Below are 19200 nucleotides of genomic sequence, written 5' to 3'. Positions count from 1 at the left end.
GAGCGACTTCACTTTCACTTTTCACTTTCATGCATTGCAGAAGGAAATGGCAATCCACTCCAGGGTTCTTGCCTAGAAAATCCCAGGGACGGGGGAGCCTGGTGGGCTGCCATCTATGGGGTCCCACAGAGTAGGACATGACTGAAGCGACTTAGCAGCAGCAACAGAAGCAGAAGATATTAAGAAGAGGTGGCAAGAATACACATAAGAACTGTACAAAAAAGATCTTCATGATCCAGATAATCACAATGGTGTGATCACTCATCTAGAGCCAGGCATCCTGGAATGTAAAGTCAGGTGTGCCTTAGGAAGAATCACCACAAACAAAGCCAGTGGAGGTGATGGAATTGCAGTTGAGCTACTTCAAATCCTGAAAGATGATGCTGTGAAAGTGCTGCACTCAATATGTCAGCAAATCTGGAAGACCAAGCAGTAGCCACAAGACTGGAAAAGGTCAGTTTTCATTCCAATCCCAAAGAAAGGCAATGCCAAAGAATACTCAAACTACTTCACAATTGTACTCATCTAACATCCCAGTAAAGAAATGCTCAAAATTCTTCAAGCCAGGCTTAAGCAATACATAAACTGAGAACTTCCAGATGTTCGAGCTGGCTTTAGAAAAGGCAGAAGAACCAGAGATCAAATTGCCAACCTCTCCTGGATCATTGAAAAAGCAAGAGAATTCCAGAAAACCATCTATTTCTGCTTTATTGACTAGGCCAAAGCCTTTGACTGTGTGGATCACCATAAATTGTGGAAAATTCTGAAAGAGATGGGAATACCAGACCACCTCACCTGCCTTTTCAGAAACCTGTGTGCAGGTCAGGAAGCAATAGCTAGAGCTGGACATGGAACAACAGAGTGGTTCCAAACAAGAAAAGGAGCACATCAAAGCTGTATATTGTCACCCTGCTTATTTAACTTATATGCAGAGTACATCATGAGAAACGCTGGGCTGGCAGAAGCACAAGCAGGAATCAAGATTGCCAGGAGAAATATCAATAACCTCAGATATGCAGATAACGCCACCCTTATGGCAGAGAGTGAAGAAGAACTAAAAAGCCTCTTGATGAAAGTGAAAGAGGAGAGTGAAACAGTTGGCTTAAAGCTCAGCATTCAGAAAACTAAGACCATGGCATCTGGTCCCATCACTTCATGGCAAATAGATGGGGAACCTGTGGAAACAGTGGCTGACTTTATTTTGGGGGGCTCCAAAATCACTGCAGATGGTGATTGCAGCTATGAAATTTAAAGACGCCTACTCCTTGGAAGAAAAGTTATAACCAACATAGACAGCATATTAAAAAGTAGAGACAGTACTTTGTCAACAAAAGTCTTTGTGATCAAGGCTATGGTTTTTCCAGTGGTAATGTATGCATGTGAGATTTCGACTATAAACAAAGCTGAACAATGAAGAATTGATGCTTTTGAACTATGGTGTTGGAGAAGACTCTTGAGAGTCCCTTGAACTGCAAGGAGATCCAACCAGTCCATCCTAAAGGAGATCAGTCCTGGGTGTTCTTTGGAAGGACTGATGTTGAAGCTGAAACTCTAATAGTTTGGCCACCTGATGCGAAGAGGTGACTCATTTGAAAAGACCCTGACACTGTAAAAGATTGAGGGCAGGAGAAGAAGGGCACGACAGAGGATGAGATGTCTGGATGGCATCACTGAATCAATGGACATGGGTTTGGGTGAGCTCCAGGAGTTCGTGATGGTCAGAGAGGCTTGGCATGCTGCATTTCATGGTGTTGCAAAGAGTGGGACAGGACTGAGTGACTGAACTGAACTGAACTGATACCCTTTGTCCTGAATTCCTGGAATGTGTTCTTAGTCTGATAAATTATCAGCACTCAGATCCAGGAAGGGCAGTAATTAACTTCTGTCCCATATGCCTGAGGGAAAAAAATGACTGGTGATCATTAATCTTTAACCCTTACATCTGGTCCTTTGTAAAATAGCCAGGGGGCATGAAAAAGGGTGGTGACTTAATTCCCGGATCAAGAGAAACCATAAAGATGTTAAGTTAAAAATTGTGATCTTTAAATTGATTGGTTAGAAATGACCTATTTTTAGGACAGATGTCAACCAAAAATGTATAGCTCAATGCTCGCAAGGATATAAACTGCTGTAAGTCCTGCCTTTTCAAGGACACTTTGCCCCTTCTCAGTGTCTATGATGAAAACTTTGTACTTTCCTTCTCTGTAATAAATCCTATTCATTGGCTACTGTGAGTGTTTGTGTGTTTGTGAAGTTTATTCTTTGGCTCCACAAACAAGAACTAAGATTCTTATTTCACCAGAACTACTCTTCCATATGTCTTGCAGTCTTGGGTTTATGGTAATAGTGTTAATGTCCAGGTTGTCTCTAGCCAATCAGCCTGACTTATGGTTTTTTCTTGTGGCACACGTATCACTCAGCCAAGAAGGAATCCAGTGAGGATTCTGGGAGGTTGGTCGGACCTATGGACTGGCATCTTCTCTCTCCTTTTGACATTGCCTGAGTTCTTCCAGTTGGTGGTAGTTTGATATTTCCTCATTTCTTACCAGGTGGCTACTATCTTGTCTGGCCTGGGCAGGCATTTTCAGTTAGTGATTCCTCTAATAGCTTCAGGTTCACAACAAATAAACAAATGCTTGTTGATATTATTCTTCTCACCTCTGAAATCAACTAGCCTTTAGAAATGCAGTACAGTATAGTGAAAATGTGTACTATATTAGAATTTAAATTACCTTAATTTGACATTTGCCTGCCATTTACTGGCATTATGACTCGATAAATCTGTTAACATCTCTGCAAAATGGAGATTATAACATGTCTAGGTAGCCTCTCTCACAAGAGAAATCATGAAATAATATATGGGAAATCATTATCATGCCATACAGATGGAAGCCATTAACAACTTGAATATATCTGTTCAACAGTGAATTTATGCTCTATTTCTCTTACTAATTAATGTGTCTTTGCCTCGTGCCACTGTCTACTATTTACCTGTGTTAAAGACTATACTAGTTGATGGAAGAGATTTTAATTTTGACTACATAAACTCACTATCTATCCCAGTCTGGCTTTCTACAAGTACTTTAGGTAATCAACTAATTGTTCTATAATATAACATTTTCTTGTTTTAAAATATCAAAAAGTTAAAACATTAAAACTAATAAATATAGCAATATATTTTAGGATATATATTTAGGATATAGCAATATCCTATAATATATGCAAATATTGATGTATTTATCAATATTTTATAGGATGAATTAAAGTGCATTTCAGGGAATTTTCTCTGTAAAAAAACATAAATACTGAATTTCAAGATAGGATTTTGAGCCATTTGCTTATCAGAAAATATATTTCAGGAAACAAATATTACCAATATCTATATAAGATGTATTCATTTGAAAATATAATTCATTTGAATATATGAATGGATATATAATCCATTTACCACTTTGCTTTGGACAAAACTTGAAAATTAAATTTAGTGTTTCCTGATGTCCATATTATATGCAATTTGGTGAAAATTTGTCCAATATTTTAAAATTAAAGAAGTCATAGAAGAGATAAAAGCAAAATTCCAAGAGGTTGAGTTCAACTTCACTTTGCTTAGTTTAATAAAAGTCCATACTTATCTATTATGGCAATTACCCTTATTTAAATTGTGATGTTTTTCAGTCATTTTTAATGTCACTTTATAAATTGCTAAGCATTATTTGTAAATCAATGAGCATTACTGTCAAGCTGTCTTCAAATTTAAAGAAAAAAAGAAAATCTGGATTCTGAAATACTGTTTTGCAGTGTTTCATTTTCAGTGAAATAATTATACAAATGTTGCCATATCTTTCTAATATAGTGAATAAAATTCTCATGATAAGTAATTTCACAAAGATCTATTAACATAATTTGATTTCAAAGAGATTTTAAGAAATATATGGAGGAACTATGGAATAATTTTACTATAAAAAGTCACTGGCACATAGCACCTCCCCACAAATCAAAATCTCAACTTTTTTTTTATTTCATTTTTTTGTTGGCAAACTGATGTCTCTGCTTTTTATTTTTATTTTTTTCATTTATTTTTATTAGTTGGAGGCTAATTACTTTACAATATTGTAGTGGTTTTTGTCATACATTGACATGAATCAGCCATGGATTTACATGTATTCCCCATCCCCATCCCCCCTCCCACCTCCCTCTCTACCCGATCCCTCTGGGTCTTCCCAGTGCACCAGGCCCAAGCACTTGTCTCATGCACCCAGCCTGGGCTGGTGATCTGTTTCACCCTAGATAATACACATGTCTTGATGCTGTTCTCTCAAAACATCCCACCCTCGCCTTCTCCCACAGAGTCCACAAGTCTGTTCTGTACATCTGTGTCTCTTTTTCTGTCCTGCATATAGGGTTATCATTACCATCTTTCTGAATTCCATATATATGTGTTAGTATACTGTAATGGTCTTTATCTCTCTGGCTTACTTCACTCTGTATAATGGGCTCCAGTTTCATCCATCTCATTAGAACTGATTCAAATGAATTCTTTTTAATGGCTGAGTAATATTCCATGGTGTATATGTACCACAGCTTCCTTATCTATTCTTCTGCTGATGGGCATCTAGGTTGCTTCCATGTCCTGGCTATTATAAACAGTATCTATTATGGAGTGATTTGCTTGTTTGCTGGAGAAAGTAAGAGACATTCAATTACTAATAATGGTTCCTTAGTTGAAAAGTCTAAAATAAATAATTGAAACATTTGGCAGAGTTCTTAAATAAGAGCTTGAACATTATTGATTCACTTTGTTCTAACATTTTAGTAACACAGATACAATTAATAGTCAAAGCATGGTTAATTATAATTATACTTCACAGATATTCAGGAAAAATAAAGAAGTGTAGTGATTGAGTTTGAATTGCCATGGAGAGACTCTAATCCTTTGACTCTTTCAAAAGTGAAAGTGAAGTCACTCAGTCGGGTCCAACTCTTGCGACCCCATGGACTATAGCCTGTCAGGCTTCTCTGTCCATAGGATTTTCCAGGCAAGAATATTGGAGTGGGTTGCCATTTCCTTATCCAGGAGATCTTCCCAACCCAGGTATTGAACCTGGGTCTCCCGCATTGTAGGCAGACACTTTACCGTCTGAGCTACCAGGGAAGTCCTGACTTCCTTCCCACCAGAAAGTCATTGACACTTTACCTTTCTCTTAAAAATAAATACCTAGTTCAGTATTTATATGTTCAAATGCTTGGGCACATGAAATTTTTACCTAATCCTAAATATGTAAATATAATATATAAGGTAAGGGAGTTAGAGAGGTAAGGTTCAGAAAAAGAATGAGACCGGCACTTTACAGGAGGAACAAGTCACCTTTAATGAGGCGAGAAGGGGGAGCAGTCAGATTAGCGAGCTGCTGCACTAACCTAAGAAATGAGTAAGTATAAATAGGCATGTGTGTGGAAAGTCACTGTCTTAAGGGGGCCTGTTCTTCTCTAAGGTTGTTCAGAGTAGTTATCTCTTAAATGACAGGGGCAAGGAATTTTGGAGATGGGCCAGAGGCTGGACCAGCTGGGAGGTAAGTGTAATCAACCTTAATGTCCATTTCTTTCTTTGGGTGAGAGAGTTCTTTGCTTTGCATAGAATGGTGGGGAGGACCTGAAGGGGAGTTTTAACTCCAGGCTATTTTGAGCCATGTAACTTTCCTTCATAATAGACATTAAAATATGGCTGTAAATATACAGAAAATACAGCATGTCAAATACCCATTTAATTAATTTCCACTATTAACTACTAACTATAGAAGTACTTCTCAGTTATAAAAGTATGAATTAACTGGATTTTGCTAAACTGCAGACTCTGTTTCAGTCTGGGGTGGAGCCTGGAATTCTGCTTTTCTAACAAGTTCCCAAGTGATGCAGATGCTGCTCATGCCAACCGCTCTTTGATAATGGACTAAAGAGTCTAATTGAGTGCTGTGAAAGCAAATATAGGCCATCATAAAAGCATATGAACAAAATGTGGCACAATTATCCATATACTCACTGCACTGGATTTTGCATCATAGATAACACACAGATGTAGGCTTGATTCCAAGTAGATTGGATGTTTTGGTTTCATGCCTTTCTTCTAGGAAACTAATAAAATGCATTAAAACAGGATGGATGAACCAAGCCCTCCCAAGAGGACACTGAGGTATAGAAAATGGGAGATTTGGAACCCAAAAGACCTGGTTTACAATTCTGGTTCTGTTTACTAACCAGTGGCTTTGGACAAGCCACATATGTTTTCTGAACTCTGATTTTTATCTGCAAAGTGGAAATGATAATTCCAGCTGAGTGCTTCTAGATTTCAGGCACAGATGTAAATATTTTAAATGTATTACCTCATTTCATCTAAATAACTGTATGTGGTAGGTACTATTACAATGCTCATTTTATAGATTAAGAAATTTAAGGACAGAGAAGTGAAGTAAAATTTAGCTCAAAATCACAATGCCTAGTATGTGGTATGAGTGCCATTCAATATAAGTCTAGCAGTTTAATTCCAGGGCCCACTCTTAACCACTGTGCCATGTTGCCCCTACAGGGCTGCTGGCAGCATCAGAATGAGTTAAGAAATAGAAGCAGAGAGGTGCAGCAGCTGGTCATCAAAACATCCCCTCTATAAATTATAAAATTGATATTGGAGAGCATGGCTTCCATGAGAGAAAAAGTATGGTTCTTAACACTGAACTGCTGAATTAGGTAGTCTTCAGATTGATTATATTCTTTGAAGCCAAAGATGGAGAAGGTTTATACAGTCAGCAAAAACAAGACCAGGAGCTGACTGTGGCTCAGATCATGAACTCCTTATTGCCAAATTCAGACTTAAAATGAAGAAAGTAGGGATAACCAATACACCATTCAGGTATGACCTATATCAAATCCCTTATGACTATACAGTGGAAGCAAGAAATAGGTTTAAGGGACCAAATCTGATAGACAGAGAGCCTGATGAACTATGGATGGAGGTTCGTGACATTGTAAAGGAGATAGGGATCAAGACATCCCCATGGAAAAGAAATGCAAAAAGGCAAAATAGTTGTCTGAGGAGGCCTTATAAATAGTTGTGAAATGAAGAGAAGCAAAAAGCAAAGGAGAAAAGGAAAGATATTCCCATTTAAATGCAGAGTACCAAAGAATAGCCAGGAGAGATAAGAAAGCCTTCCTCAGCAATCAACGCAAAGAAATAGAGGAAAACAGCAGAATGGGAAAAACTAGAGATCTTTTCAAGAAAATTAGAGATACCAAGGGAATATTTCATGCAAAAATGGGCTCAATAAAGGACAGAAATGGTATGGACTTAACAGAAGCAGAAGATATTAAGAAGAGGTGACAAGAATACACAGAAGAACTATACAAAAAAGATCTTCACGACCCAGATAATCACAATGGTGTGATCACTCACCTAGACCCAGACATCTTGGAATGCGAAGTCAAGAGGGCCTTAGAAAGCATCACTATGAACAAAGCTAGTGGATGTGATGGAATTCCAGGTGAACTATTTCAAATCCTGAGAGATGATGCTGTGAAAGTGCTGCACTCAGTATGCCAGCAAATTTGGAAAACTCAGCAGTGGCCACAGGACTGGAAAAGGTCCGTTTTCATTCCAATCCCTAAGAAAGACAATGTCAAAGAATGCTCAAACTACCGCACAATTGCACTCATCTCACACACTTGTAAAGTAACGCTCAAAATTCCCCAAGCCAGGCTTCAGCAATATGTGAATCGAGAACTTCCAGATGTTCAAGCTAGTTTTAAAAAGGCAGAGGAACCAGACATCAAATTTCCAACATCTGCTGGATCATCGAAAAAGCAAGATAGTTTCAGAAAACCATCTATTTCAGCTTTATTGACTAGGCCAAACCCTTTGACTGTGTGGATCACAATAAACTGTGGAAAATTCTGAAACAGATGGGAATACCAGACCACCTGACCTGCCTCTTGAGAAACCTGTATGCAGGTCAGGAAGCAACAGTTAGAACTGGACATGGAACAACAGACTGGTTCCAAATAGGAAAAGGAGTACTCTAAGCTGTATATTGCCACCCTGCTTATTTAACATATATGCAGAGTACATCATGAGAAACGCTGGGCTGGAAGAAGCACAAGCTGGAATCAAGATTGCTGGAGGAAATATCAATAACCTCAGATATGCAGATGACACCACCCTTATGGTAGAAAGTGAAGAGGAACTAAAAAGCCTCTTGATGAAAGTGAAAGAGGAGAGTGAAAAAGTTGGCTTAAAGCTCAACATTCAGAAAACTAAGATCATGGCATCTGGTCCCATCACCTCATGGGAAATAGATGGGGAGACAGTGGAAACAGTGTCAGACTTTATTTTGGGTGGCTCCAAAATCACTTCAGATGGTGACTGCAGCCATGAAATTAAAAGACGCTTACTCCTTGGAAAGAAAGTTATGACCAACCTAGATAGCATATTAAAAAGCAGAGACATTACTTTGCCAACAAATGTCCGTCTGGTCAAGTCTATGATTTTTCCAGTGGTCATGCATGGATGTGAGAGTGGGACTGTGAAGAAAGCTCAGCACCAAAAAAGTGATGCTTTTGAACTGTGTTGTTGGAGAAGACTCTTGAGAGTCCCTTGGACTGCAAGGAGATCCAACCAGTCCATCCTAAAGGAGATCAGTCCTGGGTGTTCTTTGGAAGGACTGATGCTGAAGCTGAAACTCCAGTACTTTGGCCACCTCATGTGAAGAGTTGACTCGTTGGAAAAGACCCTGATGCTGGGAGGGATTGGGGGCAGGAGGAGAAGCGGACAACAGAGGATGAGATGGCTGGATGGCATCACTGACTCAATGGGTGTGTGTTTGAGTAAACTCCGGGAGTTTGTGATTGACAGGGAGGCCTGGTGTGCTGCGATTCATGGGGTCGCAGAGAGTCGGACTCGACTGAGAGACTGAACTGAAAAAAAAAATGAGTTGGTAAATAAGAGTCTCTAAACAATATAAGAAAACAAGAAAGCATATGATTAGCATAATACTTTCTTGTATGTTTTGTAAGTCAAGTTTATTTACCAGTTGGTTGCCATACCTTAAACCATGTCATTGTTCAGGCTGCCTCACTGGAAACCAGCCTGCCAACCTTGCTTTCAGTGCTCTAATTTCCTTATTTCCACTATACTTGCTCTTTGAGCTTATCCAGCTTGTATTGACTGAAAAAACCCATACAACCTAAAAATTTCAAAGTCTGTCTTATTTGGTGAAATTTCTGTGGTCTTAAGCCCAGAATACAGCCTTTCAGATTGCTCTGAGGGATTGCTATGAAGAAGTAAGTGAGGAGCCAATATATATAGGAGTTTTACAACAAAAGTTAGGGAGTCAGAACATCAAAAGATTGCTGTTAATCAACGAAAACCAAATATCTCAAGTTACTGAATTTATTGGTTTTTCATGTATGGGAGGATGCAAGAATCTGGGCTCATAGAAAGCATTCTTTTGATATATATCTTAGCTATGTGGAACCAGTGTCCTCTCCTTTTCCATTTTGAGTCTCTTGGGATTACACCACTGGGGGTGACTGCAGTGGCTGAGGGTTTAAGTTTTTATAAATAGCTATGAATTTGAGAAAAAAAAAACATATTATTGGCATCATATAAATATTTATCCAGGTAGAAAATAGTAAAAATACATGAGTTGATAAATAACAGTCTCTAAACAATATGAAGAAAACAAGAAAGTATAACTATAAGCAGACAGCCCATTTGTCACCATCCTGAGTTCCCTCAGGGCTCACTGGTTGAGGCAGAAGTGACTGACGGATTGATGGTTGAATCATCCTTTGTTTACTGATACAGCAGGCAACATTTTTCCTTCAAACTCTTTAGCTCCTTCATTATTTTTCCATTTTCCACAAGTCATCTGTTTGCTTATAACCTCATTTTCCTCCTTATTCAACTCACCCTATGAACCATCTCTTCAACTCTTCTCTCATTAGTATCTTCCCCTCCCTCGCACTGATATTGACCTGCAAAATTCCAAAAGCTGGAACAAGCCAACCTACTAACTCCTTCATTCCCACTTTAAATCACAGTCACTGAGATATGACCACAAATTTATCGATTCCAACCACAGTTGAGTTCTCAGAAGAGCACAGTGATTTTTTCAAGTGTCCCTAGGAAGATCCTTCTTCTTTTTCCAACATTACTGATCCTTCACAATTATCTACTCATCTCAGAGGGGAATAGAAATCTTCACAATTCTCTATCCATCTCAGAGAATAATAAATGTCTTCAGGCAAAACTACTGCAATTTTCTGTTCCCAAGCTGCAAACTTATCTCTATCTATATATAACCTTACTTCTATTGGTTCAATCTCTTTCTTTCCAAGATGAATATTTCTGCCTGTGCTCTGGGATACATCTTTATTGTCTCCTCTGAAATCTTACTCTAACTCTAGTTTTTCCTTCTACTACATCTTAAGTCTATCCTCTCTTTACTGGCTGATTCACTTTGGCCTATACATACTTTTAAATCTCCCACATATAAAAATATTAAGCCCTTGCTCTTTCTGTGGCCTGTTCCAGCTACTAGCCCCTCTTTTCACTTTAACTATTAACCTTAAAAGGGTTTCCTGTACTCACTTTTTCCATTCCCTCATCTTCCATTTGTTACACATTTCCATCTACTCTAGATTTTGTTAGCAACCATGAGTCAGTGTGCCTGATGCAGTGAAGCCAAGCAATCTGAAACATTGGAGTTTGGAGTAGAGAAAGGTTTATTACAGGATCATGCAAGGAGATATGGCTCATGCTCAAAAAGACTGAACTTCCTGAAAGGTTTCAGCAAAACATTTTTAAAAGCTAGGTGAGGGAGGAAGGTCACAGTGTATGTGATCAGCACCTGCACAATTCTCTGATTAGTTGGTGGTGAGGTAACAGAGTGGTGTCACAGGGGTTAACATCATCAATTATTAGGCTCCAGGAGGTTATGTACTCACAGTCATCAACTAGCTAATAATTTCCATTTAGTGGGAATTTTAATATCTGTAAAAGAGCTGAGAAAATGTGCATCAGATACCTTTATCTATGTACTTCAGAGAGGAGCTAAAGCAGAGGATGTGGGGGAAAGGTCTGACATGCCCCATAGGGTCCTGCTTGGTTACACTTTTGTCCCCACTACTACACTGAAATTCTTCCAATCATCTCCAAGTGTCAGTCAGGACTCCAGCAGAAAAGAGATAGACTCTTTGCTTGGCACCTTGCAATAAACGCTGCACTTTCTTCCTCCACAGCCTGCTGTCAGAAGATTTTATTGCATGCCCAGGCAAGCTGACCAAGTTGGGTTTAGTAACTATAGTAAGGTGAATAAATATCCAAACCTCACTCTTGTCTTTTACATATCTCTACAAAACTCCTCAACATTTGAACCTAATTCAATGTCTGTTGATGAAGTTCATACATATCAACTGCCCAGACACAGAGCACAGTATATTGAAGAAGGATGAAGACTGGATCTAAAGAGGCCTCTAGGAGATAGGCAGCATGACCATGTTCTTGGATCCCATGACCACCTTGCAATTCTTAGCTTGTTTGACCTCTGTAACATTTGATGCTCTGATACGTTCTGACCATCATACACAGTCCAGTGATTTATACACTGTTGCCCTGGCCTTCCTGATTCCTCTTTCTTGAATTTTTGTCACTTTTCTTCCTCTCTCTCCCTACCTCATACATATTGGTGTGTCCAAGAATTTTGCCCTCAGCCTACCTGTCTTAAAATATTGTCCTTAGTTTGATTCCAATCACATTTAATATTTCAACCTGTGTGTTGACACCCCAGATCTATGTCTCCAGTCATAGTTTTTCCAAAGTAACAACCCATATATTTTCAATTATCCCTCCATTTCAACACATCTAAAATATAACTCACCTTTATCCAAGTAAAGTGTTTCCTTTGCACACCTACTTTTAATCCTGTGTTTCCTATTTCAGTCAATGAAAACAATTATCCCATTATCTGTCCAAGTCAGAAGTCTGGGTGACATCTTTGCTAGTTCCACCTCACTTATCCCTTTGTTAGTCCCACCCCGCATATCCAAACAATCCTTAGGTCATTTTAATAGGATTTAGTTAAAATATTTCATATCTATTTTCTTATCTCTGTTCTACTACTACTCTCTTAAGTCCCTATTTCTCCCCTGGACTATTATTGCAGTATCCTAACTGATTTTTTTGGCCTCAAAGGTCACTCACCATTTACTGTGCTGCATAATTATCTTTTTAAAAGGCAGATTTATTTATAAGACTCCTTTTGGGGAACAAAGTGAACAAGATCCTTTCTGATTTGGCCATTGCCTACCTATATAACCTTATCACCATTCTCTGTGCAGAAGTTATTAAGGATGTATATAATAAGTATATAATGGACCATCAGTTGCTTGTAATAATTGCTACCATGAGAAGGCAATGGCACCCCACTCCAGTACTCTTGCCTGGAAAATCCCATGGACGGCCGAGCCTGGTAGGCTGCAGTCCACGGCGTCGTGAAGAGTCAGACATGACTGAGCAACTTCACTTTCACTTTTCACTTTTATGCATTGGAGAAGGAAATGGCAACCCACTCCAGTGTTCTTGCCTGGAGAATCCCAGGGATGGGGTTGCACAGAGTCGGACACGACTGAAGTGACTTAGCAGTAGCAGTAGCAAAGAGGAATTACTCTGGGTTAGACACTTAAAAATGCTTAAGTGTGAAATTTAGTTCATACAAGCCTTAGACAATCCTGTAATCCAGGTATTGTTTTCCCTTATTTCACAGATGAGGAAACGCAGCTAAATACTGTCATCTGCCTAAAGCAATAAGGCTGGTGATTGACAGGAAATACATTTTAATCCAGAGCTGTCTGAGCCCAGAGTTTATCTATCTGGCAGTCCTCACAGGATTTTAGACTTGGAGCTCTAGAATAAGATTCCCTAAATTTGGTTCTCCATTAAAAAACTCACTAACAGTTATGATGATTAAAATGAATTATCTATGATGAACACTTACAAAAGTGCCTGACAGTTGGTAAGTATGCCAAAAATGTAGCTGAATTTAGCCCCTGTATACCAGTACAAAATTAAATCTTGGAGACGGGGTTTAAGGTGAAATAGAAAAGAATAGCTTTATTGCTTTGTCAGGCAAAGGGGGCCACAGTGATCTAATGCCCTCAAAACTATGTGTCTTGACCTGGAGGGGTTAGTGAGGAGCTTTATACTAATGGTTCAGAGAGGAGGGCATGATGAGCTCAAGGATATTCTTCTGATTGCTTGATGGCATAGTAATTAGTAGCATTATCAACCTGGTTCCAACTGGTCTGGGGTCTGTGTTTGTGGGCAGCACACAGTTTCAGTATTTGCAAAATAGCTCAAAGATATTATTATGTGTATCCCTTCAGAGGGAACCAGGACCCTGCCCCAAGGTTGCACTATTGTTTATTTACTGCTCCTTCCTTGTTGCCCATCCCTACCCTTCCATGATTAGCAACTGTTTGAACCTACCCTTTGAGATTTAGGGAAGGTCATATAGGCTGAATGAAGCCTATTCTTGAAAATAAGATATGGGAGACACAGAAAGGCTTTTGTGCCCAGGAGCCAACAGCAAAAGAGCTATTATTATCAGATATTAGGCTTTAAGGTTTCTGGGACCTGAAAGAGTTAATTGCTTTCTAAACCCCTTAACATTGATTGCTCCTCTTCCCTCACCTTCAATTGCTTTCTGTAGGGAACTTGAACAAGAAATGGCCGCTGATCCTCATTCTGCATACAAGGCAGGTTTTGCCTGAAAGACGACTGCAGCATTTTCTCATTAGGAATTCAAGACCACATCTCTCTGCAGCCTCACAGTGAGAACTCATCTTTTCAAGCAATCAATTTGTGAGACAACTTGAAAGGCACAAGGCCAGATATAGTTACTCATTTTGTATGTATTGGGGTGGGGATTGCTGCAGTTTTTGTCTATTTGTCTGTCTTCTGGAGAAAGGTAAAGGAGGAAGCAAACTGCCTTTATGTTTAGAGAAAAGTAAAGCACATCTATATTAATTCAGTGTGTGGGGGTGGTATTGTCTTTATGGAAAACACACACACAACACACCACCTCTCCTTTTCCTAAGCCCACTCTGTCCATACAGCATGAATGAATCATCCAGCATCATCGTTACTACCTACACAATAAATAGCAATAACCTGGGTCTCCTCTGTCACTGCCAGCAACACTGGACCCAAATGCTCTCTCTTGGCCTGCCACCTGTTGGGAAGGCAGCACAGTTGAATGACCCTGACATTTGCTTTTTACCATAAGTGCATGTTCCATTTCAACATCTTGTCGCAGAGCTTCTTGGAAAACAGTGCACTTCAACTTGTACTGTGCTTACACTTCAACTTGTACTGAAGAAATAAATTAGCCCTCCTTTCTCGCTCTCTTTTTGCTTTTGTTTTTCTTAAATGTGTGTCTTGGGGGGGGGGGGTGACTTAAGAATTAAAATAGTCTTTTCCCTGACGTTTTTCAGTAAAAACTACTTCCCTGGCTCTAACTTATTTTATAGATATGATCATTCCCTTTTTTCCCTTCTTCCATCTGTAACTCATATAAAAAAGTTGAAGCAGTTAATTTTAAAAAAATTCCTGAACTTGAATGTCATCAAGTGGGGGTTAAATGCAAGGGAGCTCTGGGCCTAACAGAAGGCCTAACCAGAAGCCTGACACCACCCATCTCCACAGGCAAGGAGGTATGACCAGAGAATGCTCCTAGCAACCTCAGTTTTCACAGAGTTTGTAGCCATTATGTCTCGACCTCCTCCACCTCTCATTGGGTGAGCCCATTAGATCATGTGACTCCAGTATGTATAACATGAAAATAAGGGCAAGGAGGAGTTGGTTCGCCATTTCGTGGATATTGGGTGTGCAAGAGCATCTCGGAGTGCCAGGTGGAAGGGAACAAACTGGGAAAAGTTAGCCTAGGTTTTATGGATTTGTACCTCCGCATTTCTATCCTAAGATCTCTAAATGTATCATGATTCCTCTCCATTGAACTATAAAGTTTATGTAGGTAGTCCTGGAAATAAGGGTAACAAGTCTGAATTGGAGTGAGTTTTTGATCACTATGGTCCACTCTGAAGGGTCTGGGTTGCTAGGAACCCTCCCTGCTTTGCTTTCATTGAATTTGAAGATCCCCAAGAGGTAGCTAACGCTGTCCAAGAACTAGATGGGAGAACATTATGTGGCTGCCCAGTGAAGTGGAACTGTCGAACGGTGGAAAAAGAAGTCAAAATCATGGCCTACCTCCTTCTTAGGGTCAACACCTTTGAGATTATTATCAGAGGAGGAGTCCTCCACCTTGACAGATCTCCAAGATGGAGAAGCTTCTCCCACTGCTGTAGCAAATCCCTTTCTAGAGATGAGATAAGAGAGAGAAACAGTCATCAAGACAGTGTGGTACTGGCACAAAGACAGAAATATAGATCAATGGAACAAAATAGAAAGCCCAGAGATAAATTCACACACCTATGGACACCTTATCTTTGACAAAGGAGGCAAGAATATGCAATGGAGAAAAGACAACCTCTTTAACAAGTGGTGCTAGGGAAATTGGTCAGCCACATGTAAAAGAATAAAACTACAACACTTTCTAACACCATACACAAAAATAAACTCAAAATGGATCAAAGATCTAAATGTAAGACCAGAAACTATAAAACTCCTAGAGGAAAACATAGGCAAAACACTCTCTGACATAAATCACAGCAGGATCCTCTATGACCCACCTCCCAGAATAATGGAAATAAAAAGCAAAAATAAACAAATGGGACTTAATTAAACTTAAAAGCTTTTGCACAATGAAAGAAACTATAAGCAAGGTGAAAAGACAGCCTTCAGAATGGGAGAAAATAATAGCAAGTGAAGCAACTGACAAAGAATCTCAAAAATATGCAAGCAGCTCATGCAAATCAAAAAATGGGTCAAAGAACTAAACAGACATTTCTCCAAAGAAGACATACAGCTGGCTAACAAACACATGAAAATATGCTCAACACCACTCATTATCAGAGAAATGCAAATCAAAACCACAATGAGGTACCATCTCACCCCAGTCAGAGTGACTGCTATCAAACAATAAATGCTGAAGAGGGTGCAGAGAAAAGGGAATGCTCTTACACTGTTTGTGGGAATGCAAACTAGTACAACCACTATGAAGAACATTATGGAGATTCCTTAAAAAACTGGGAATAGAACTGCCATATGACCCAGGAATCCCACTTCTGGGCATACACACTGAGGAAACCAGAATTGAAAGAGACACATGTACCCCAATGTTCATCGCAGCACTATTTACAATAGCTAGGACATGGAAGCAACCTAGATGTCCATCAGCAGACGAATGGATAAGAAAGCTGTGGTACATATACACAATGGAATTTTACTCAGCTATTAAAAAGAATGCATTTGAATCAGTTCTAATGAGGTAGATGAAATTGGAGCCTATTATCCAGAGTGAAGTAAGCCAGAAAGAAAGGTACCAATACAGTATATTAATGCATATATATGGAATTTAGAAAGATGGCAATGATGGACTTTACATGCAATACAACAAAAGAGAGACAGATATAAAGAACAGACTTTTGGACTCTGTGGGAGAAGGCAAGGGTGAGATGATTTGAGAGAATAGCATTGAAACATGTATATTACCAATGTGAAATAGATCATCAGTCCTAGGTCAATGCATGGAACAGGGCACTTAAAGCTGGTGCATTGGGACAACCCTGAGGGATGGGGACACATGTACACCCATGGCTGATTCTTGTCAATGTATAGTTAAAACCACTACAATATTGTAAAGTAATTGGCCTCCAATTAAAATTAATAATTAATTTAAAAAATAGAGAGACCACTGTCTCAGAAGAGAATTCACAATCCATCCCAATCTTTCTCTAGGTCTTGTAGCCAATCTAGGTCAAATGAAGAAATAGAAGACCAGTTTGCAAGAGGAGTGGTGTATAGGAAATAACTTCATTTGACAGAAAATTCAACTTTTGTTTGAGACGTCACAAGCTTGGTGAAGTTTTTAAAAATTTTAGCTGTTCACATTTTTTGTCTGTTGGAACAGTGACACATCAAGGTATAATTCTCTATGGTTTGAAATGGATCATATGAGGCATATAATATCAAGAACTATTATGTTAGTGTTGGTCCTTTAATGGGCCGGAACCTGGTGGTCCAGAGTCAATGATGAGAAAGTGAAAGAAGGAAAGAGGTTAATATTCCCTGGGTTACACAGCCGGCTTTCATGCTCCAGGGAATCAGCCAGAAATAGAGAGATAGAAAGAGATAGTGAGAGACAGAGAAAGAAAGAGAGAGAGAGAGAAAGAAGAAAGAAAGAAAGGAGGGAGGGAGGGAGGAAAGGAAGAAAAAAAATAAAGAAAAGAAAGAAAGGAAGGAAGGAAAGAAGGAAGGAAGACAGACAGACACGGGGACCAAAGCTCTGATGGAGCAAAGGTGTTTTAATCAACATGGTGTGGGCATATATACTGTCTTACAAGGTAGTTATTCTCAGCAAAGATAAAGATTAAAATTCCAGACTTACAAAACATAAGATGATCCCTATCAAAGAGAGAGTTGCAAACAATCACCTTTTACCATATGGTTCATAAAAAGGAAGAGGGTACTTATCACCCTAATGAGAAATGCCTGGATTCCTCAGCCCCAGGAAAGGCATGCCTCTCTTCTTAATTCCTAAATATTCAGGAATTAATAAGGGCCAGAGGGTTCTTGACAGATCCAAAACAGCACACAGGAAGACTCTTGTTAAATGCTTCCTGACAGTTACAATATGACCTTAAGCAAAATTGAATTTTCTTAGAATGTTAGCCTTGCATAAAGTGATAATAAACCTCTAACTCCTGCTCAGCTAAAGTGTGATGCTTAATATTATGGAAACAAAAACTAGCAAAATTTGGGAGACTTTTTCATAGCTGGGATATGGTATGCAACTTCAGTGAAGCAAGCCGTCTTTAAAAGCTGCTGTGAACACAAAGCCGGCAGGTAAAAATTAAAACTGCACCCTTAGGCTAGGTTAGAGGTTGAAAAATTCTACTAGTCTTTTCACTGGATCAAAGGTCGTCCCGTTGGTGTAGAATCTAAGTTTTTAGAAAGTTAGTTTGCTTTAGGTCTTAAGTTTCTTCTGTGATTGCTGTACATGAATACGTAGCTCTTTGTGACATTCTTTATTTAAGCATTTGAGACTACTCAAGTTAACAAACGTCCTGCGAATTTAAGGGTATATTATAGAGCTGAACTCTGAGTTACTGTACAATATTTTTTTCATGTTGTCATTTGTAATATGTTTTATGAGAATCCTTGGGATTAACTTTTTGGTTACAAAAGTAAATAAAAATATTTCCTGTTCCCTTTCATAGTGCCAGACAGTGTACGTGGCTCTGATAATTCAAAGAAGGTAGAGATCTACTCCTTGCCTTAAAGGAGCTTATACTTTAGGAAAACAGGTTGCCATCTCTTAGGTAGCTTAATACCATGGAATCAGTGAAATTAGTTATCTTGAAGTCATTTAGAGATAGGGATATCGAGAGGAACACATTATAATGCTTACTTTTAACTCAGGATATAAACACCAACTCTGTGCAATAATATACAATTTTCAAAAATTGAATCGGTCTTGTGATAATAAGCTAAGACAGAAACAGCCAGAGTTTTGTTTGACTAGAATCTGAAACAGCTCTTATTCTATGCCAGTAGTGTTTATTTTCATTTATCTCAAATAAGACAGTGAAAGAATGAGGTTATAGAACACATTGGGATGTCATTAGAAAATTTTGACCCAATTTAGCGTTTAATCATTAGGAAGCTCATTTTCCAACTGTAATGGGAATGTGTTGCTTTTCATAGGTAGATAGATAGATAAAGATACAGATACAGATGTTATAGATGGTTCAGAGTATTTCCAGCTGGATGAGTGGGATGGAGGTTGGATAGAGGTACATGGATAATCTACTTGTGCCCAGTTCCCCTTGTAATTAAAAACAGATATGTTTGCTTAAAGATAGCTGGTTGGTATGACTATTGAAGGGGTCTTTTGGGCCTAGAAAAGAGAACAACAGTCTCAAAAGCCCCTTGCTGAATCATCTAACTTGGGAGAAAACAAAGCATAACTTTAGTTC

The 19200-nt window shown here is 38.9% G+C and overlaps 1 pseudogene; it reads left to right on the top strand.

Annotated features, from left to right (window-relative positions):
- Positions 1-15034: 15034 nt before the first annotated feature.
- On the top strand, positions 15035-17033 carry LOC110127260 (serine/arginine-rich splicing factor 3 pseudogene; annotated as a pseudogene).
- Positions 17034-19200: the final 2167 nt, after the last annotated feature.

The sequence above is a fragment of the Odocoileus virginianus genome, chromosome X (genome assembly GCF_023699985.2).
Source record: "Odocoileus virginianus isolate 20LAN1187 ecotype Illinois chromosome X, Ovbor_1.2, whole genome shotgun sequence".
Lineage (NCBI taxonomy): Eukaryota > Metazoa > Chordata > Mammalia > Artiodactyla > Cervidae > Odocoileus > Odocoileus virginianus.
Note: the sequence above shows the minus strand (reverse complement) of the source record. Positions and strands in the feature narration are given on the sequence as shown.